At 44.6% G+C, this 22,774-nt stretch overlaps 1 long non-coding RNA gene across 1 annotated transcript; it reads left to right on the top strand.

Moving 5' to 3' along the window:
* Window positions 1-54: 54 nt before the first annotated feature.
* LOC308597433 lies at window positions 55-1,227 on the top strand. Its single transcript, XR_014012979.1, has 2 exons — window positions 55-176; window positions 1,100-1,227. It is a non-coding gene; the product is annotated as an uncharacterized lncRNA (long non-coding RNA).
* Window positions 1,228-22,774: the final 21,547 nt, after the last annotated feature.

Here is a 22,774-nt window from a genome sequence, read left to right as displayed (position 1 = left end):
TGTCATCATGCTGCAGCTTGTGAGGTCACCAATAGGTGGCCACAGAAACTCCAGCATGATAACAGGCTAGCAGGCAGATGCGCAAGCAAGCAGGCAGCCAAGAGGGTGGAAGGTACTTCAGAGAGCAGAGCGCTAAACCACTTACTGAAGTACCCCGCACCCTCCTTTCAAAGAGGGTGAGATGAGCTGTTAGAAAGAGGGGGGGGCTTGGAGTGATCTGTGACTGGGAGGGGTGGGGTGAGCAGAGAGGAGGAGGGATTGGGATTGAGCTATGGGGGGGAGAGGTTTGGGTGAGCTGGGAGGGGATAGAGAAGGGAGTGGGTGAGACATAAAGAGAGTAAGGGTTGGTCAGGTGTGGGGGAAGGGGGGTTGGCAAAGGGGCTGGCTGGTAGGTGGCGTTGGTCAGAGGAGCAAGTTGGGACAGTAGTCCTTAGTATTAAATATAAATGCACAATCAGGCAACCTTACAAGGAATTCCTCTTACCCCCTTTTAGGGGTGCCAGCCATTGCGGAACAGCCAGAGCTTGCCCCCTGCCAACGGTGCAGGGCTGCATGTCAGGGACTGTTTCTTGCCTTGAAAACTTGTCCCATGTCAGCCCGTAGAATTGGCCAATGGCAGGCTGGTGTGGAGGGCTTGGCTTTCTGGAGGTGGGCCTGGGGGAACAATCAGGCTTTCCTGAGGTCTGCTCCTGGGGGATTTAAATCAGCCCACACCAGTTCCTAGCACTCAGCTCTTCTGCATGGTCTTGTTTATTTGGTAGCTCACCTGAGGAGGGGAGAATGTGCAGCCTGGGCCTGCAAGAACTCTGTTGGCAATATTGGAGAAAATGTTTTATACAAAAGTACTTGACTCCTGCAATTACTCCTGAATTAGGCCCATTAAATGATTCCATTCTGTAGAGGGTTTTTTTTAGTTTTTTTTAACAGAGCTGGACTATCACCTTGAAAGACTGCTGGTTCCAGCTCCCGCACAATATCCCCGCATGGTTAGGGTTGTCCCAATAGTTTATAATTACTCGGTATGAAGTATGCATTTGTGTTAACTTGACTTGGCTGCCTTCTTAATTAAGTGCCATTTCCCTGTTCACTTCTGCTTCAGGATGCAGTACAAGATTCTGAGCCGGCGTTCCAACAGATGAGGTGCCCAAAGCCTTAAGCAGCTGCTTTTTTTAGAGACATTCACATCCTGCACTGTTACTGAAACTCTAATAAACTGGCATTAAACTATAGGGGTATGCAGACAGTGTGTTCACTGCATCAACCTTTTAGGGACACCCTCTGTGCCAACGCACTTGCTGGACACACACTCAGTACCTGCATATTCAGAGGACATGTGAAAGGTGGTTTATATGTCTATATATGTGTCTATGTTTGTGGCTGGGAACCCTTTTTCACAGGGCTACTTGGATGTGCAGTTTCTGGGGTTGTGGCCAGTGTTTATGTTGGGGGCACCATCTCACACAGCCCTCGTGCATTCCCTGAAGACTCGAGGGAAGAGAGGGGGGCATGTGAACTACAAAGCCAGCTGCTTTGACAACACATACGCAGATAGTCACTCATGTTAACCTCTTAACGCTCAGGGAAACTCTCACTGACTGCTGGGACTCCATGCCAAGACCACCCAACTGTGCCGCCTTTTGTTTGGTGAGTTTCTTGAAACCTCTCTTTCAAATCATTCTTGGAAATGTTTAATGTGGTTGCTGTCCCCCATCCAGATCTAAAAACCACATCTCATTCCTTGGGGTATTTGTTATGAGAGAGGAGCAGCTGCGCTTGTTCCTCCATCGCCACTTTCCCATTCTCAAGCAGCATTGTGAAAGCTTAGAGGCGTCCTGGGAAAGAAGCGTGCTCACAAAAGAAACAATTCAATTAAGAATGACTTATCCTCCAAGTACTCTATATCTTGCTTAGTGTCCCCCCAACAGTGCTTATCATTGCTGAGCTGCTTCCTATAAAGGATGGGGTAAGCTATTGATTTCAGATTCCCTCAGACCACATTCGCACCATAGGTTGAAAGCATTATGGTGCCACTTTAAAGCATTATGATACCAGAGTTCCTCAGGAAGAGGGATTGCTAAACCACTCTGGGAACTGTAGCTCTGAGAGGAGAACCAGATGTCTCCTAACAACTCACAACACCCTTAACAGGCCATAGTTCCCATAATCCTTTGAAAGAAGCCCTGACTGTTTAAAGTGATATCACGGTGCTTTCAAAGAACTGTGTGAACGTGGCTTCAGTTTCTCATTTTTCCAGACTTGAGTTCTGTTCACCACATCATTTCCGACATCAGCACTTTAGTGTGCATTCCTTGTGCACATTTTGGTGTGCAGTTTTACTACTCTTGGCTGCAAGCCATTTCCCACAACATAATGCATATTGGGATGTTAATTTTGCCAATATATGTATTTTAATGAACACTCATTGCCTTGATTGGTGAGTTTTTGTATTCATACCTCCGGTTGGAGAACAACATTGCAAAACTAGGTGAAATATGGGTTATTAAGGATAGTTGTATTTTGCTTTACATGTTGATTCTGGAAGTGACATTTAGGTCGGTTCCAGACCAAATCTCTCCCCCATCCGTACGTCCTCACTGAGCCCTCATTATGTAGAATGAAAATAGCAGAAGAGGGGGTTTGTACCTTTAAGAGCTTCATAGAAGTGGTAGTTTCAGTACCACTCAGGTCCAGCGCCAAGGGCCTTCTGGCGGTTCCCTCATTGCGAGAAGTAAGGTTACAGGGAACCAGGCAGAGGGCCTTCTTGGTAGTGGCGCCTGCCCTGTGGAATGCCCTCCCAGCAGATGTCAAGGCAATAAGCAACTATTTTACTTTTAAAAGACAACTGAAGGTGGCCTTGTTTAGGGACGTTTTTAATCTTTGATGCTGTACTGTTTTTAATATTTGGTTGGAAGCTGCCCAGAGTGGCTGGGGAAACCCAGGCAGATGGGCAGGGTATAAATAATAAATTGTTGTTGTTGTTGTTGTTGTTATATTCAGTAGAGGTAGTTTCGTCTCACCTAGGCATGACAAACTGGACCTGTGAAATTCACTACTTGTAGCTGTGCAGAATATTCCCATTTATGGATGCCTGAGTCAAAAATGGCTTTTGTGGGGTAGAAACATTTCCTAGAAAGACTTCTATACTGTGAAATATTTGCCTTTTTATTTTATTTTATATGTGACACCGTTCAGTGCCAACATTTTCTAGGGTGATCCCAGTCAGATATCATGCAGTGAAGTCGAGGGCACTGAACTATGATGCTTTATAGAAAATCAGACTGAGCTACATTATTGATAGACTGATGGATGGATTGATGGATTGAATGCATGGCGATATCACAGAATGACCGCTCCTCGCTTAAAACGGGGGGCGGCCTTTGCGTGGACGCGTGCAGCCCCTAAATCTGGAGCGGCCCCAACAGCATAGGCTTGGCTTTGCCTTCCCTCAGGTGGGATACCTGGAGGTCTCCGCCTACCTCGGTCAGTTGTCCAATCCCACCTGGGGGAAGCGTTGCCAAGGAGACCAGGCCAGGTAGGGGAGGGATTACCTGCCCACACAATAGAGGGAGGATCTTACCTAGGAATCCTCACTTGGCTCCAGAGCTTCTCCCACCCTACCCACCCTCAGTTAATGTCTTATTTTGCAGGTTAACTTTTCTTCACAGGTTTTGCAGGTTAACTTTTCTTCACAGGTATGCGGGCGCTGCTACGTTAAGGTCGCTGTTAAAGGGCCGGAAAGGAATTTCCCTGCATTGGCAGGTTTCGCCTTTCCCGTAGCAAAACGTCACAACTTTGGCGGTATCAGGCCTTGGGCGGAATCCTTTTGTCCATCTTCCTCTTGCGGCGGCGATACCAGGGTTCCCCGTTAAAGGGGTTTTCTGAAGGGAGGCTTTGGCCGTACACCGAAAGGTCGTCATTGCCCTCTCCTGCGGCGGCGGCGTTACGGGGGCGGCCATCTCTGCTTGAACATATGTTCTCCAGAGCCGGCCCATCCCCCCCCCACACACTGGATAACCCTGATGCTCCCCAGGTCCCTGGCTGGGGACCGGGGAGGGAGAACGCCCAATGCCTGAGCCAAGGTCTACCCACATTTGAAATTTAATAAAGTTGTGGCCAATTTAATCCCATAGCACGTTGTCTTGAGTCGTTATTCCACATGACGGGGGGACCGTGCAGGATCTGGGGACTCCGCCTGTCCACGCAAAGCAAGTGAGTGAGGGGAGTGCTTTCTGAACTAATTGCATGGGTGGTTCCAACTAATAAGGAATCACATAGCATGAAATCACAATACTGCATTGACAGATTTGAATACATGCTAATGCTGTTAATCTAACCGAGGGCGAAAGCAAGTAAGGGCAACGCAAAGGAATGAGTGGATCATTGAAAAAAAATGTGCATTTGAAAAGTTGCCAGATAGATTCTTTTCTGTTGCTACAGGGAATATAACACAAACCCCACATTTACTAAGCTTTTCTTTGAAGGTGTCATGTAGGACAAAGCCAACAGACTTGCTGAAGTAAAGATGGCACTATATCAGTTTTGTTTCTCTTGCCTCCTCTTCAACAAGTTCCTTTGTCAAAGGAGGAAACCTGTTTGGACCATCTGGTATGATTCTTCTTCATAAAACCATGTTTAGTAGCTAATAGCCATTCCATTTTACCCCAAGCGCTTCAAAAATAATTGTATTATTTGCTATCATGTAATACGTTTTCACCAGTAGACTTTCCCTGAGGCCTCCTGGTAGAGTTCATTGTGTTTCTTACTGTATTGTGCTCTCCTTAGTGTGTTGTTCAAAGAGCATTTTAGGAATTTTGTTTTATACAACCGATGTTGCATTTGGGCTTTTAATTGATTTACCTGTTTGTCTTTGTTAAATTGCTTCAAGACTTGTTCAATAACACCATAAACAAGTGTGATTAATAATAATCATAATAACCGCAACCCTAATAGTTGCATGGAGATGATTAGCTTTCCCAGATTACTCACTGACTGCAGCTTCCAGGTTAAACCAGGGGTCAGCAAACTTTTTCAGCCATGGACTTGTCCACCATCCCTCAGACCATGTGGTGGGCCAGACTATATTTTTTTTTTGGTGGGGGGAATGAACCAATTCCTATGCCCCACAAATAACCCAGAGATGTGTTTTAAATAAAAGCACACATTCTGCTCATGTAAAAACACCAGGCAGGCCCCACAAATAACCCAGAGATGCATTTTAAATAAAAGGACACATTCTACTCATGTAAAAACAGGCTGATTCCTGGACTATCTGTGGGCCGGATTGAAAAGGCGATTGGGCTGGATCCGGCCCCCAGGCCTTAGTTTGCCTACCCCTGGGTTAAACTTCCCTAACACGGGTGTTGCTGGTGTAAGGAAAATAATAGGCACAAAAATGAGAATTCCTAGATGCCAAGATCCAAGTTTAGGGCAAGTATTCTTTGGTGAGAGAACCCCAGCAGAAATTTAAAATCATAGAATTTTAGAGTTGGAAGGGACCCCAAGGGTCATCTAGTCCAACCCCCTACAATGTGGGAAAAGCATCCATGACAGAGGGCCATCCAACCTCCATTTAAAAACCTCCAAGGATGGAGAGTTCACAACCTCTCATGGAAGCCTGTTCCATGGCTGAGCAGCTCTTACTGTCAGAAAGTTTTTTCAAATGTTTAGTTGGAATCTCCTTTCCTGCAGTTTGAAGCCATTGGTTCCAGTCCTACCCTCCAGAGCAGGAGAAAACAAGAGTGCACAAAATATGCAGCAAAGAAAGGGTAGAAATATAGGCATTAGGCCATTAAAACGTAACACTGTGCTTTCCGAAACTACCCTCTTCCCTCAGCATAGGAAAAGACCACACATTTAATAAGTTCAAAATTGGTTTACTTACAAACACTTCATAGGTCAGGTTCATGTGATTTTCCATATGTCAGAAAAGTTGCACAGGCAGTAAAACGTGGCTTAGTTGCAAAGTGGTGGAAGTTCCTAACTCAAGAGTGGCTTGTGAGAGCCATGTGTTCTGAGCTTGGAGCAGCCAGTTCAGGTCTCTTTACACACAAAGATTCTCAGGTAGACTGGGGGAGAACAATAGACTCGATTACGGTACCTAGTTCTTCCCAAAATGAGGGGGAGTGGACATAGGTAAGCCTGGAAAAACAGTTTGCTGGCACCCATCTGTCTCAGGAGACAATGGAGGAGTGTGCCTTTGGAGGTGAATTCAAACTGTTCAAAAGCCCATCTGATACACATACAATATCATTTGTTGTAAACATCTTGAACACTTTTCAATAAACCTGAGGTTCCAAACTGTGGTGGTCCAGGTGGTATGTGGCAAGCCTGTAAAAATACAATTAAAAAAACTATACAACATGTAGCACAAGACATTACAATTATTACAACAGGAAGAAAAATAATTAAGTGGTTTGTCAAAACCTCCAGCCTTCAAGCAGTTTGAGGGGGTGGAGTTTGGGAACCGCTCCAATAAACAATAAATTCAAAAGCAAACATACACAGAATCTATGTGATTTTTCAGATGCAATGGGCTGTATCCAATCTTACACAAACTCAGAATAGACTCATTGAATTTAATTGACATTGCTAACTTAGGTCCATTAATTCCAGTGGGTCTACTTAGTTGTATCACTACTCCAGTAGAATTGCTGTTTGCAGCCTGAAAATTGAAGTGGAATAATAAACTTGGCAGCCCTAACTGGAATATATTTTAAATTAGTATAACCATACACATATAGCACATCATATCATAATAAAATATGGTGGATATGATTCTAGGATGGGGAAATTTCACAGTCAGATATTCCAAACAAAGCAGTCTGTCCAAAAATGGGAATTAACTTATTAATAAAGGTTTGGAAACACAGCAAAACTAATCTTCCCGCATTGCAGGGGGTTGGACTAGATGATCTTCGTGGTCCCTTCCAGCTCTACAATTCTATGATTCTGTGATCTACATCATAGGGATTGAATAAGGAGGGGGAGAACCACGTATGCCACCTTGAGCTGTTTGGAGAAATAAAGTGCACCAAATAAAATAAACAATATATAGTAAACACAACATTAAAATAGTTCATTTTATTGGATCAACCTACCATATTTTTCACTCTATAAGACGCACCAGACCACAAGATGCACCTAGTTTTGGAGGAGAAAAACAAGAAAAAAAATATTCTGAATCTCAGAAGCCAGAACAGCAAGAGGGATCACTGCGCAGTGAAAGCAGCAATCCCTCTTGCTGTTCTGGCTTCTGGGATAGCTGTGCAGCCTGCATTCGCTCCATAAGACGCACACACATTTCCCCTTACTTTTTAGGAGGGGAAAAGTGAGTCTTATAGAGCAAAAAATACGATATATTTATCCCCCCAACCTGCAAGGCAGTAGTCGACAGTGCAGGGAGCAAAAGAAATACAGCGAAATGGCCTTGAAATTCAATATTCTCTTCCATATACCTGGTTTTAGCCCCCTTACAAAAAATGAAAAGGGAAGGGAGAAGAACATGCAATTCGAAAGTATTAACAAATGCCCTTAGAGGAAAACAGCTAGTTTTTCTTGGATGCCATTCTAGCGATGAGATGAAAAGGACAGTAATACATTGGACAAAGTCCCATTTTCTGCAGACAGACTGAGTGTGAACAAAGTACCTTCAGACCAGACTCTGCCAGACATATCTGGACACCACACAAATAAACAAGACATATCCTAAATCTGTCTGGGGGAAGGAAAACCCATTATGATTCCTGCATTAAGATGAAACTGAGAGATAGTATAATTCTCTCCATGTAGAGGGAGAAGACAGGGAGTCTCCAAAGCTAAATGTCCTCACTTGCACCTTGTAGGAAAGACTTAGTTCTTACTGGGGTGGTAACCCTTCAAGTGGGCTGCATGTCTGGGTCACAGTTCTCTTTCTAGCTGTGACCCACATCAGCCTCCCATGCTGTCTTGGGGGCGGGGGGGGGGGGAGATGACGACACATATTATCTTTTATAAATGTTTTTCAAGCCTAGTTGATGTCATGCCTGGCTCTGTCCTGGTGCCAGAGACTCAATGAACAAGGATGGAAATGTTGGATTCAAAGAATGTATAATCTTGTACAAATGTAGCAACATGTTTATATATTTTGTAACCGTCCTTTTGTTTGAAATACATATATTTAAAATTTACAGAATGTAGAAGCATCCAGCGCTTTATTTATATTTTAAAGAATTCCCACAAAGCAATAAAACATAACTTTGCCCTGATCCACAGGTAGGTAAGCCAATAAAAAAAATATGGATGGTGTAAATCTAAACGGTTGTCGTGACATTGTGAGTGGACTATGAGGGGAAAACCATAAATTGTCTGCATTGTCTGTTTAGAAATAGACAAGTGGGACCCTGAACAAAATATTATAGTTTGGAGTGCTGGAAATGTAGGGCACATGAGGATCTGCTTTAGAGAGGAACCCAGTTTAAGAAAGTTCCCAGCGCTGTGAAAGGGATATAGCTCACAGCACTGGCTCTCCCATTAGGAAGAGTGAGGTAGCCACCTCAGGCTGCAGATGCTGAGAGAGCAGGGAATGGTGCGAAGACACTGTTGTTCTGACATGTGTCAGATGAAGAAGAGCTTTCTGGATCAGGTTGATGCCCCATCTGTTATCATAGTGGCCGCCCAGATGACTGTGAGAAACCCTCAAAGGGGACTGCACCACAACAGCACTATCCCCTCCTGTGTTTGTGTGGACAGGCAGAGTCCTCCAAACCCTGGGCGGCCACCGTGTGGAATAACGACTCAAGACAACGTGCTATGGGATTAAAATTGGCCACAACTTTATTATGTTTCAGATGTGGGTAGACCTTGGCTCAGGCATTGGGCATTTATCCTTCCCAGTACCCCGCCGGGGATCTGGGGAACATCAGGGTTATCCAGTGTGGGGGGGGGGATGGGCTGGCTCTGGAGAACATATGTTCAAGCAGAGGGAGACCGTCCCTGTTATGCCGCCGTCGCAGGGGAGAGCAATGATGACCTCTAGGCCAACACCTCCCCTCAAACAACCCCTTTAACAGGGAACCCTGGTATTGCTGCTGTGAAGAGGAGGGGGGCGTGGGTCACCCCTGCACCCCCCCATTTAGGGAAGATAAACTAAAGGATTCCGCCCAAGGCCTGATACCGCCAAAGTTGTGACATTTTGCTATGGAAAAGGCAAACCTGCCAATGCAGGAGAATTCCTTTCCGGCCCTTCAACAGTGACCTTGATGTAGCAGCGCCCATGTACCTGTGGAGAAAAGGTTAACCTGCAAAAGAAGTCTTAACTGAGGGTGGGTAGGGTGGGAGAAGCTCTGGAGCCAACTGACGATTCCCAGGTAAGATCCTCCCCCTATTGTGTGAGCAGGGTGGTCCCTCCCTCTACCTGGCCTGATCATTTGGCAATGCCTCCCCAGGTGGGATTGGGCAACTGGCTGAGGTAGGGGGAGACCTCCAGGTATCCCACCTCAGGAAGGCGAATCCAAGCCTGTGCTAATGGTGCCACATAGGGTCCTGGGGGCTGTGCGCGACCACGCAAAGAGTGCCCCCCATTTAATGTGGGGAGCGGTCATTTCCAGCAACTGCAATTTCCAGCATTACAGCCTCCTATTCCAGAAGCAGAGCATAGCCATCATGGTTAGTATCCATTGACAGCCTAATCCTCCATGGAGGTTCAATTCTCAGTCCGGTTAGCTTATGTATGAACCTCAGATATCAAAATATCTCAGACTCACCTTGGTAAAAGGGCTCAGAGGGTTCTTCCCATTTGCGAAGTATTTGGCCTCTTGAAAATTGAATTGTGGCATGGCATTAGCTAGCGTTATTGTTTAATGTGATCCAGCCGTCATATTAGTGTTTCTGAGATTTTGAGTTGTTGTTGCCTTGGGTGTCTTATCTTGCTTATTAAACCAGCCTGCTTCATTTCACATCTATGCGCACCATACGCTGCATGAGCTAGAACAGCTGCAGAACTTTGCACGGGAAATAATTACTTATGTCAAACTACAGTATGTTTGACTGATAACATGGTTGGTCCTAGCAAAGCATGCAGTCATCATGTTCAGTGAGAGAGTGGTTATGCCACATCTAAGTAGTAGTCGTCGTAGTAGATTAGTCACAGAAACAGGGTTCAAACAAAGGAAGCAGTTTGTTTCCAGGTCCATTTCAAGGTGCTCGTGTTGGTCTTGAAAGCTCTAAATGACTTGAGCCACAAATATCTGAAAGACCACTTCATTCCCTACAGATCCTCCCTGGTGCTAAGATCAGCAGAGGGGCCATTTGGGTTGTTCCCACTCATAGAATAATAGAATCTTAAAGTTGGAATGTACCCAAGGATCATCTAGTCCAATGCCTTGCAACTCCCACAGAAGGTGTGGAAGGTAGCCTGGGAGGGGGCATTCTCTGTGGCAGCCCTAAGTTCTGGAATTCCCTCCCAACAGAGGTGTGTCTAGCTTCTGCACTATACAGCTTTTGGCAAATGCTGAAGACTTGCCTCTTTACTATGGCTTGGGCTTTTGTTCTTAGTTTTGCTCCCACTGAAGCTTTTCTCCCTGACCTATTCACAGTTCTCTTTTCCTCGCCTCCAGCTCCCTAGAAACCAACTTCCAAAATCAGAAGTTGGCAAGGCTACTTCTCCCCATATAAACACCTCCCCTTCTCCACGTCCCTCCTTTACCAGAAATGAGACCATAAACTACTAGGTACAGGGCCTTCCCTCAAATTTCAGATTACATCCCCTGCACACTCCTTTCATAATTTCTGAATTGCATAACTAGGTCTGGTATTAGCTGCTGGGTTTTGCCAGCAGTTAGCTACAGTTGCAAACTGGAGAACTGGGGTGGAGGACCTGTAGCCCAGGGACAGCCAATGTGATGTCTCCCCAGATGTTGTAGAACTCCCATCATCCTTGACTATTGACTGGCTGTCACTGCTGTAGCCTTTCAGAGGTTGTTGGACTAAGCTCCCCGTAGTCCCAGCCAGCAAGGTCAATGGTCAGGGATGGTGAGAGTTAGAGTCTAGCAACATCTGGAGAACCTCAGGTTCCCCATCCCTGCTGTAGAGACTTTCTTCTGAGTGCTCCCTCCCTTGCTGTGAATATTTGTACTCTGGATGGCTCTGGAAAGCAGTTCATTGGCACAGGCTCTGCTTGCACCAAGAGTACTATTAGCCACAGATGTTCCTCTGAACAATGCAACATGCCATTCAGTAGCAATCTTCCTGTGCAGAACATTTATCTATCTTGATAAGTACATCTTTTGTGCTGCCATTTTCCCTCCCTCTTTGGTAATGTTGGTACAATGTGTTTTGAACCAGAACTGCTTTTTCTTGCATCGGATCCATCTATTTTAGCCACTTCTGGCACTCAAGCAAAATGGAGCAAGCCATTTTTCAAAGGGCTTATCTCTTTGTTCCCCGAGGAATAATTGCCTGTGTCTAATTTTATCTAATGAGGATTGTCATTTCTGTCTTTTGGAAGAACAAAGGTAAGGACTGTTTGTTTCATGGCACTTCAAAAATAAATTGCAATTTTGTTTGCTGTTGGTGGTTTTCCAGGCCGAAAGTCACAGTGGAGTGAAATTAATCCCTAGAGTAACATGGTGTTTTTATTTTGTCCACGGACTATATACTAGGAACAAGCCATTTCATTATTCTTTTCCTGTCATGCTGTTCCATTTCAGCTTATGTTTTCCCCTAGTTTGTGCTGTGAACACACCTATCAATATCTGGCACGATGAAGAATGAGGAAAACACCTGTGTTTCTGTTCTGCACATGATTTGGATGCTACCTTCCTTTCCAATATCCTATCTGCTTCTTTGAAAATATCTGAAGAGAAGCCACAGTTGACTGTGTATCCAGCAAGGTCTAGAGAGAGACTTCAAATTCAGCTCCCTTTGGGAGGTTAAGGTGCCTCCCAAGAATGTGTGATGGGGTTGTGGACCTATGTGGTCTAGCCACAGCCCTGCCATCTGCATATCTGAGGGTGTACACCAGCCCTAGTTTTTGTGTTTGTATCTGCACATTTTAAAATTCCAATCTGTGTTGTTTTGTGTGATCTGTGCTCTAGATTCCAAGATGATCATGGTAAAATGAAACTATGTGTTCCCCTTCCACAGTAACAGAGAAGCGAAAAATGACTTTAACTCTTTTCCCTCTGGACCAAAGTGGATGGAATTGACAGGCATAGGAGTTCCTCCAGAGTAGACTACATCTGCCAAATTGGAGCTACGGGTGGTGCTGTGGGTTAAACCACAGAGCCTAGGACTTGCCGATCAGAAGGTCGGCGGTCCGAATCCCCGCGATGGGGTGAGCTCCCGTTGTTCGGTCCCTGCTCCTGTCAACCTAGCAGTTTGAAAGCACATCAAAGTGCAAGTAGATAAATAGGTACCACTCCGGCGGGAAGGTAAACGGTGTTTCCGTGTGTTGCTCTGGTTCACCAGAAGCAGCTTAGTCATGCTAGCCACATGACCCGGAAGCTGTATCCCGGCTCCCTCAGCCAATAAAGCGAGATGAGCGCCGCAACCCCAGAGTCAGTCACAACTGGACCTAATGGTCAGGGGTCCCTTTACCTTTACTTAGGTCCAGTGACTTTTGTGGGGAAAGTAAAGGCATTTTATTTTTCTCCATAACCCACATTAGGGCAATGCATTTATTAAAAAAAACTAAATCTCCAAAATGCATTATCTGTGTGTTTTTGAAGGGTGGGGAGAGCAGGGGTCTGCTTCGTGCTCTGTCTTACCCTTAAATAATTAAGAGATGATTTATTAGTACATATTCTTATATGTATATATACTCTGTAGCATCATACTGTTCTTTTCAGTGCTTGCCTGTGTACTTCAATAGACTTTAAAGGCCTCTGATAGAACTTACAATTTAAGATTGTCTAGTTCCATATGGAGTTTTGAACATTTTTGAGCAACATAGGACTAAAAAAACACACCTTAAAAAACACATAACCTTTTTCAAATCCTCAACTGCTGTACTTTAATACAAAAAATCCCACAAAAAACTGCCTTCGGCCATCTGTCATAGGGAAAGAGATACTCAAACTGTGATTCTTGACAGGAGAAAGAGGGACGAATGCACAACAGCACCTCTATTTTCACCTGTCAAATGTTGTGGAGACCTACGTGATTGGCCGAAGTCCAGATACTGGATTAAATTATGAGTTCAGCTCTCTGTTCAGGTATCAGAACAGACTGATCGCTTTGAGGTTTGATTTATCAGCTGCTTCCCCCCTGACACATTTTGCTTATTTGCTTTAGGTTTGACTCCTTCCTGGCAGACGGTGGACTTTCACATCCAATCTTTTTATCCTGTTAGCTCGCCTGCTCCGTGTGTTCTCGTTCTGTCTCTCCCTCTCTCTCTCTGTGGTAAAAGCCGAGATGCTTCACGTATTGTTTGAAAGAACTTTGCGTCCTCTCTGGAATAATGTGCCGTGTTTAACACATCAAACCTCAGGACACATAAACAGATGATCCATCACAGTAAATGGAGCAGTTGAGTTTACTTACTGGAAACCTTTGCCCTTGGTGGTCATTTTCTCTTTATGTCAGAAGAAGGTGAATTGAGGTGACCAGCTGCAAATGAGGAATGCTTTTCAGTCTAGGTAACTTTCTAAGGACCACATCACAGTGGTGGGTGAGGTCGAAGGCAAGAAAAGTGGGCAAAGCAAGTAATATATTTTTTACCTTTGTGCAGGAGGCATGGTTCTGTCCCTCTCTGTCCCCCATCCAGACAAACACAAGGAATAATCAGAGTCCAGTGAGACATTCCAGCCAGGCAAAAACACATTGGGTACAGAGCAGGGCCAGTGAGGGTGTGTGGCCACAGAAGAGGGTGTGTGGCCTGGGGAAGTTCTGAGGATCAAGGGGAATTCTGAAGAACTGCATTTGACCCTCACCTTCAGGTAGACGCGCCAGCTTGACCCCATGACATGCACACGCTGTGCAACCAGTGCCGGATTTATGTATAAGCTAAACAAGCTATGGGATGAGGGTGGCGCTGTGGGTTAAACCACAGAGCCTAGGACTTGCCGATCAGAAGGTCGGCGGTTCAAATCCCTACGACGAGGTGATCTCCCGTTGCTCGGTCCCTGCTCCTGCCAACCTAGCAGTTCGAAAGCACGACAAAGTGCAAGTAGATAAATAGGTATCGCTCCGGTGGGAAGGTAAACGGTATTTCCATGTGCTGCTCTGGTTCGCTAGAAGCGGCTTAGTCATGCTGGCCACATGACCCGAAAGCTGTACGCTGGCTCCCTCAGCCAATAAAGCGAGATGAGCGCTGCAACCCCAGAGTCGGCCACGACTGGACCTAATGGTCAGGGGTCCCTTTACCTTTACCTTTAAACAAGCTATAGCTTAGGGCCTCACTCTGTTGGGGCTCCCCAAAGAATTTAAAGGGGGGGGGACTGGATGTACAATTCCAAAATATAAGATAAAAAACAAATAAAACAAAACCTACATACAGCAACAGTGTTTTGTGTTATGTATGAACCTATTAGGTCCATAAATCGCCATATAGCATATCTTCAACACAAAAAACAGCAACAATTTGTTGTTGACCAAGAACAGCTGGACATATAAAGGGCCCTATTACCTTCAGTAGCTTAGGGCCTCACCAAACCTAAATCCAGCCCTGTGTGTTATGTGCTGAAAAGATGGTGGCAGAGAGAGAGGACTTAAGTCCTCACAATGGGAGAGACCCCACAACTACAGGAGCCACTGTGACAAACAGACAACAAAACTCTTAAGAAGCAGGTCACCAATGGAATTAATGTCAAAGCTATGGTGGAAAACACTGGTCCAGAGAGCAATACACCAACAACAGATTCATCTGATGCCAGCCAGGAAAAGGACATTCCCTGTGGCGACACACACTATGGAAGATATCCTCTTAGAGATTCAGTGCTGTGTTTCTGCCAGTAGTCAAAGACATAATTGTTTGCCCAAGCATTTCCCAACTCTTGATCAACCACCTCGCCTTTTATTTTATTTTATATCCTTGAGCTATTGTATGTTTTTGTATATTTATATATTTCGTATTGAGCTTGATTTGGTTTCGGTGCTTTACATCGCTTTGATACATTCTGTGAAAACCGGAACAGAACTCTTTTAAAGAAATGGAAATTTTAAAAAACCACACTTCTTCTATATTCATTGAAAACCCTTTCTTCCTTTCCTGATGTCCAGCCTGCAAGTGCCATTGTTTATATGCCCCTTGCGCACCAGAGGGAAGAACCAGCAGGCTTGGAAGAAGGTCAGTGTTTGCAGAAGTAAAGTCTGGAGAAAATTTAGGAGAAAAATGCTGACGACAATGGAACCAATTACCTAGGGCTGTGGTTCTCCTCACTGGAGAAATCAAAGAAGATATCGGACAGCCAATCTGCTGGTGAGGCTCTAGCTCTCAATTTCCTGCATCCAGGAAGAGGTTGGATTAAATAGCCTAGCAAGGCCCCTCTTCAATTCTGAGGTCCATTGTTGCTATGATACCTGGTTTTCCTTTAGATCCTGGTCATTGCCTGTCTGAATTAGTGTTCTTAAGCCAAAGAGTGTAGTTTTTCCTTGCCCTATCTGCTGATATCATCACGTCAGCTTGTAAAAGAACAGGAACAGGTTTCCGAGACAAAACACACCACTTGTAAGTTAAAATTTAATGGGAATGCTTGACAAAAAGCTTTTGAGAACTTGACAATAACACCTTAAGCAATCTAGGTAATGAATCTTTCTTTATAATGACACAGCCCGGTGTTTGTTGACAGTCCCTATTTTTAGACACATTTATTTCTTCCTTCTTAAAAAAAGAGGAAATTCCTCCTCTAATTTCTTTTTATTTCCCATATTCCACAAATAGCCTCCATAATAAAAGCGAGGCCAAAAAGGCATTGTGCCAAACACTGATTGAAATATAGCTTTGGAATCAGCATATCTTTCTCCCCATTGCAGTTAAACGGGATTTTCCAGACAAGCCATTTTTGGGTGGGATTCAATCACATTCCAGCATATTCAGGTTGCACAACTGAAGCTGATTTGGAGCTCTTGAACAAGAAACCCACTTCCCCAAAGGTCCAGCCTTTTTACAAACAGGCAAGTGATGGGGAAATTCACTGGGATGTGTGGGATAACACTTCCTTGGAGACAAAGTCACATACCCACCAATGTGGCTCAAATCTGGGACACCATCTTCCGGGCCTGAAATTCCATGTGAGTCACATGACCTCTGTGAGATCACGGACCTAGGAAAAGTGCTTTTTTTGGGCATGATGACAAAAATGCACATTTTGGAGTATAGCGTGAGATCGTGGACCTGGAAAAAATGCTTTTTTTCTGTGCGAGTTCTTGGCCCAAAATTGCACAAGAGCAAGGCGCCTCAAATTGTTGCTGTGCTCTCATAGGAAAAAAATGGGATGTCACAGTTTTTCGGGGGCAGTTGATAGGTATGATGTCAGTTAAACTCCCCACAAACAACCTGGAAAGAATGTTCATTAAATAACCAACACCACCTAATCTCCTGGTAAATAAATCAGGATGAATGCTACACTGTATAAAGAAGGTCACCTGGAAGAACCCAAAAACAAATTAATGGCTAACCTAAGAATGAGGAACCTTTGATGTGTCAGATGTTTCTAGACTTCCAACTCCCATCAGCCGCTGCCAGCATGGTGAGGGATGATGGGAGTTGTAGTCCAGTGACACCCTGGAAGGCCAGAGGTCCCCTATCTCCTGAACAAACTTCCTGAATTCTGAATGTGTCTCCTGAATTCTGCATTCCCTAGGAGGATTTTAAAAATTAATCCTATATACAATCGTACCTTGGTTTTCAAACAATTTAGTTCATGAACAACTTGGAACTCGAACGTCACAAACCCAGAACGGGGTGTTCCGGTTTGTGAATTTTGCCCTGGAAGCCAACCGTCCAGCGCAATTTCCGTGGCTTCCAATTGGCTGCAGGGCGCTCCTGCAGCCAATTGAAAGCCATGCCTTGGTTTCCGAATGTTTCGGAAGCTGAATGGACTTCCGGAACGCATTCTGTTCAAAAACCAAGGTACGATTGTAATGCCCCTGAACTGATACCACATACCACTTTCAATTCCCTCATGTTATTTCTCCTGATTTGTTACCAGCAGGGACATGCATGTTGATAAAGATGCTGCAAATGTGCGTTCTTGATGTGATGCTATTATGATTGTAGCTAGATTGTCTTTGAGTGATGTCTCACTTCATACGTTTCTTTCCCTCTTCTAAATCTTCATTTCCCCCATGCCCCATAGCAAACCTTAATGTGGGTAGCAAACATGCATGCATGTCAAGTTATTTTTAAAAAACCAGATTCTGACAATGTAAACTGTCAAGCAACAGGCCTAGATCATTATCAAATGTATGTGTTTGCAATCTGTAATGAGAAAGACAGAGTAAATTATTCCACCTCCTTTGTGAACACATTTCTCCTTAATTTAATAACAGGAAAGTAAACTTCAGAAAACCATCAAAACTGACTCAGTGCAGAAGCATAGTCTTAATGCTTTTCTCCCTAGATTGTAAATTGAACAATAATGTATATCATGCAACCTGAATTTGTTGAACTCAGCTGTTCAGTTTGAATTTTCCAGTAGTGATCCTTGAGGTGTTGCAAAGATATTGTTTTAAACTGACCTGTAAAGAAGACGGGAAAGGATTTCATCAAGAAATTTCACCGGGAAAAGGATTTCAGGCCACAGGAACAGCTTTCTGAAGCAGATATGACTCTGACAGTTTTTGTCAGGATTTCTGTGCCCTGTAACACCCTCATGCCTCCCTTTGAGGCCTCAGAGATGCAGAGCGGTTCATAGCTCTACGCTCCACCTAGGAAATACTCATCTTAGGCAGCCATTTGAATACCCTCCAACATTTGCCCCACATTGGGCAAAAGATTCCTGCGTTGCAGGGGGTTGGACTAGATGACCCTTGTGGTCCCTTCCAGCTCTACAACTCTATGATTCTCTATGATTTCTCTGATGAAAATTGGGATGTCCCATTCCATAATGATAGTTATATTTTTATACTCCACACATCTTACTGAGTTGCCCCAGCCACTCTGGGAAGCTCCCAACATATAAAAGAAACATAATAAAACATTAAACATAAAAAACACCTCCCTATACAGGATTGCCTTCAGACGACTTGAGGGTTGGATAACTCCATACCCTCCAACATTTCTCCAATGAAAATAGGGACATGCTAAGGAAAAGCAGGACATTCTGGGATCAAATCAGAAACTGAGATGGCTTCTCTAAATCAGGAATGTCCCTGGAAAATAGGGATGCTTGCAAGGTCTGCATTTGTGCTGTAGCATTTAAATTTAGCTATAGGATGGGATCCATATACAGTACAGTCAATTGCCATTCATAGTAGGGGAATGACAGTTTGGAAACTTCACAGGGATAAGCAAGGAAACATTTTTTCAGTGCCAACTTATACCTCTTTCATGTCTGAAGCAAGACATTTCATGTTATAGGTTGGAGACAAGTGAGTAAATTGTGCTTTCCTCTCCTGGGCAAAAGGCATGCCCTTCTATCATCTCTCATTCCTTGGACAGCCCCAGAATTACAAAAGCCATTCCCACTCCTTATATGATCCTGGAATGCCCCTATTTCCTCTGCCAGTGCCGCCACTGCCTAGCTCAGGGAAGAAAATATGCTGGCACTTGTCCCAAAAGATGGTGGTGGCCATGGCTGCAGCTGCAAGGGTCAAAACATATACAATACCTTGCTACGCAGATGCAATGGTTACAAAATATAGAGCGCAACAGGCTGAATGGTAATGTTTGTAACAAATTTATTTACTGGTTACATCTTAACATACGAATCGAGTCCAGGATGTACACCATAGACATCATACACCATAGACTGATTCACTGTGGATTGGTTAATATCTAATAGTCAAGAGCCATTAAATGTTTTCCCTGTTTGTGACTTTCCAAAAGTACTAACTGGCTAACTGCTGTTGGAGAAAGAATCCATCCAAATTTAAGGATGGGAGCATGAAGCTGATGCACAACTCCCATTTGTTTCAACGTAGCTTTGTTTAGGATATGTTCCCGAGACTGTTGATACCCTTGGGAGTAAAGGGGAAGGGCTAATCTTTTAAATAATCATCATAAAATCCTGCAATTGGGAATCTCCCAATTATGTAGATTTCTGGGCTCAGCAGCCTCGCTTTCATTTTAACAATGACTAACAAATTAATCCAGAGGATATCATTTTGTCCTCCAAATCCTTTTCATCAGCAGGAAACATGCCCCTTCTTCCAATCTGATTGACTCCTTGGGGGCATTGAAGGGTGTTAAAAGCATTGGGCCTAATGGAAAATTAGATGATATTTTTGGTGTGGGACTGTTAAAAAGTAATTTGCAAAAATATGGCTTCGCATCAGAAGACAGATTTAGAGGGCAGGGAGTGTCTCCTTTGGAAGCTACATGTGCAAGGACTGAGAGTCACACAAGGACATGAATGAACACCTTCACATAACAATAGTGTGTCTCAGGGATTCTTGGCAGATTGTACCCATTCAAACAAATTCATGGAGGCTATAATGCTTATCAACCATGATAAATAAATGAAATTTCCATGTTTCAGTGCTGCAGACCAATGAGGAGGGAAGAGTTTGATCATCATAGAGTTGCAGTATTTCAAACAGTGAACTTTCAGGGTGTGGGGCTAAGTTGTTTTGGCAATTTGTAAAAAAATAGAAATTTTTTTGACTTGTTTTTAAGGAAAATATCCAAAACGACATGGGCTGCCATACATCCGGATTTTCCCGGATGGTTTTTGCAATTTTCACCCAGACACTGTTTCTGACATGGAGTATTCTGGGTATGTCTGGGAAATCCCAGACATATGACAACCCTAGTTTCACAAAGCATCCGCCTGTCCACTACTGGAAACAGGATGCCGATGTGAATATATACCCAGGATCATATGGAGTGGAATTGCTTCTGTCATGTCTGGGCCTTTAAAGTGGCCCCCAGAGCCAGAACTGATGCAACTCAGCCAGTCCAATCTGCAGCAGGGCAGGGAACAGCTGCTACCACCAAGCCCTAATGGAAGGCTCTTGTAGCTTAAATAGCCAAGGTGAAGTCATCAAAGGAGGTGAAGAGGGAGGCAGTGGCCTTGGAGATAGAGGTCTCAGGGCTATACTCCAGCTTCTCCAACCTGCAGGGAAGCACAGTGAGACACAGGGAGTCCTCCCAACCCTCTTGGAAGATGGTTTTGGGCTGTGCCCTCAGGGTATCCTAAAAAGGGGCTAGCAGCTGAACCCCTTGCCCTCTGACTTAAAATGGCACAGCTGTGTGGTGTGGACCATGGTGTGTGGGTGTGGGTGTGTTGTTGGGTTCTGCAAATGGCCTGGAATTGAGGGGAAATGATTCCCTCTGCATTCCAGTAACAGAACCCTAACTTTCAGCTCAGTTGAATACAGTGGTACCTCAGGTTACAGATGCTTCTGGTTACAGGCTCCACTAATCCAGAAATAGTACCTCAGGTTAAGAACAGTTTTAGGTTAAGAACAGACCTTCAGAACAAATTAAGTTCCACCCGAGGTACCACTGTAATTGAATTCATGGCTATGTGACTGTGGTTTATGGTTTAATCATTCACCTTTTCCACAACTTCCAAATAACAGCAATTATGTTGCTTCATTTATTAGGGTTAAAGAATTAGTTCCCACCCACCATACTAATGCGTGGAAACAGAAAGGGATTTACCCGGCACCAAATTTGCATGAAAATTATGCAGCCCTCCATACACAGTAACTATATGTAACACAAAATGTGTGTCTTGAAGCAAGCAGAGTCTTCACTGGTAGAAAACCTCATGCCAACTATTCAGATGCTGAGAACATAAGTTTTCAAAGTGACCTTTGACTCCCCAGGCCAACATCTTGGTTTTCTGTCAAGACATGACTGAATTATTATTGATGGGCCATGTATGGTATGTTTTTGCCTTGAAACTGGTGACCTCTCTGACCACTCTGGGCACATTCAGAATAAGAACAACTAGATCCTAGTCCTTTGGGGTTCCCCCTTTGATACTTTGCTTATCTGAAACAGAAATGTCATTGCTGAGCTGGATTCACACGGGATTGGTTGCTTTAAACATCAGCGCGGAGGAGAAAATGAAGGAAAGCTGGAAGCAGAAACGAACAGCGGGGGAGTTGAGATCACACACAAAAAAAGGCAAGTCATTTGTTGTATTTTGATACGGATTGTTGAGGATAACTACTTCCATCATTTATAGGGTGTCCATGTGCCCTGGAAGTCCTGCGTTCAAAAATCCAGTTTAAAGATGAAGAACCCTGAGAAAGTAGATTAGGGGCTTTAGAATTATAGACCAAGACAATCAAATCCTTATGAACATAAGACTGGCCTTGCAATGACCAATGGGGAGGCTGTTTTTACGTTTTTTTTCTCCCTGCCAGTATCAGTGAGGATGACACTACATTATCATATAGCTTCATTCTCTTTGGTCCATTCGGTGTGAAAGGGAAATTCTGCCAGGCAGATTCCTGTACCAATTGTAGCCTCACCACCGCTTGAAGTGGTGGCAAAGCTTTCAGTTGGTTGTTTAAAGCAGGGGGTGGAGAGCCACTTTTGGGTCAGATGGCCGGATCCCAAAGTGACCAATCTCTTGTGAGCCACATCGACATGTGGGTGATGCCCACCTGTCAATCACCTGAGATCATATGGCGCCAGGCATGGACCTGATCCCTGCTGAAAGCTGCAGGACTTGCATTGGGCACCAAATTCAACCAGCGCCTAATGTGAGGCAGGATGCAAAGGAACAGTGTCTGGAAGAAGCAGAGATCACCGGTTTTGAAGCAATGATTCTTCAACATCAGTTTTGTTGGACTGGTCATGTGTGGTTATTGTCTTCCAAAGCAACTCCTCTATTCCCAACTTAAGAATGGTAAGCATAATGCCAGTGGACAACAAAAGAGGTTTAAAGACTCAAGGCAAACCTTTGCAAATGTAGTCTAAACACTAACGACTGGGACTCACTGGCCTGCGAGGGTTCCAATTGGAGAACAGCCTTCACCAAAGGTGTCATGGACTTTGAAGAAGCAGGAACTCAGGATGAAAGGGAGAAACAAGCTAAGGAGAAGGCATGTTTGGCAAATCTTCATCGTGATCAGCTCCCACCCAGAAACCTATGTCCCCACTGTGGAAGGACGTGTGGATCCAGCATTGGCCTCCGCAGCAACTTACGGACACACTGTTAAGACCACATTCATGAAAGGCAATCTTACTCAGCCAAGAGTGATTGCCAAAGAAGAGGAAGTAGAAAGGAAAAACTGAGAGCACATGGCTTACAGCGCACTCTCAGTTGCTCCTCTTCAGGCATGGCTTGCATTTGGCCCTGTTTAATCTGGCACCATTCGCAAGCTCCTGGGTGAAGTTGATGTCTACCCAAATGTAAAGGTAAAGTTAAAGGTACCCCTGCCCGAACGGGCCAGTCTTGACAGACTCTGGGGTTTGTGCGCCCATCTCACTCTATTGGCCGGGGGCCAGCGCTGTCCGGAGACACTTCCGGGTCACGTGACCAGCGTGACAAAGCTGCATCTGGCGAGCCAGCGCAGCACACGGAACGCTGTTTACCTTCCTGCTGGTAAGCGGTCCCTATTTATCTACTTGCACCCGGGGGTGCTTTCGAACTGCTAGGTTGGCAGGCGCTGGGACCGAGCAGCGGGAGCGCACCCCGCCGCGGGGATTCGAACCGCCGACCTTTCGATCGGCAAG

Source organism: Podarcis bocagei (assembly GCF_964188305.1).
Source record: "Podarcis bocagei genome assembly, chromosome: 11".
NCBI classification, from domain to species: domain Eukaryota; kingdom Metazoa; phylum Chordata; class Lepidosauria; order Squamata; family Lacertidae; genus Podarcis; species Podarcis bocagei.
Note: the sequence above shows the minus strand (reverse complement) of the source record. Positions and strands in the feature narration are given on the sequence as shown.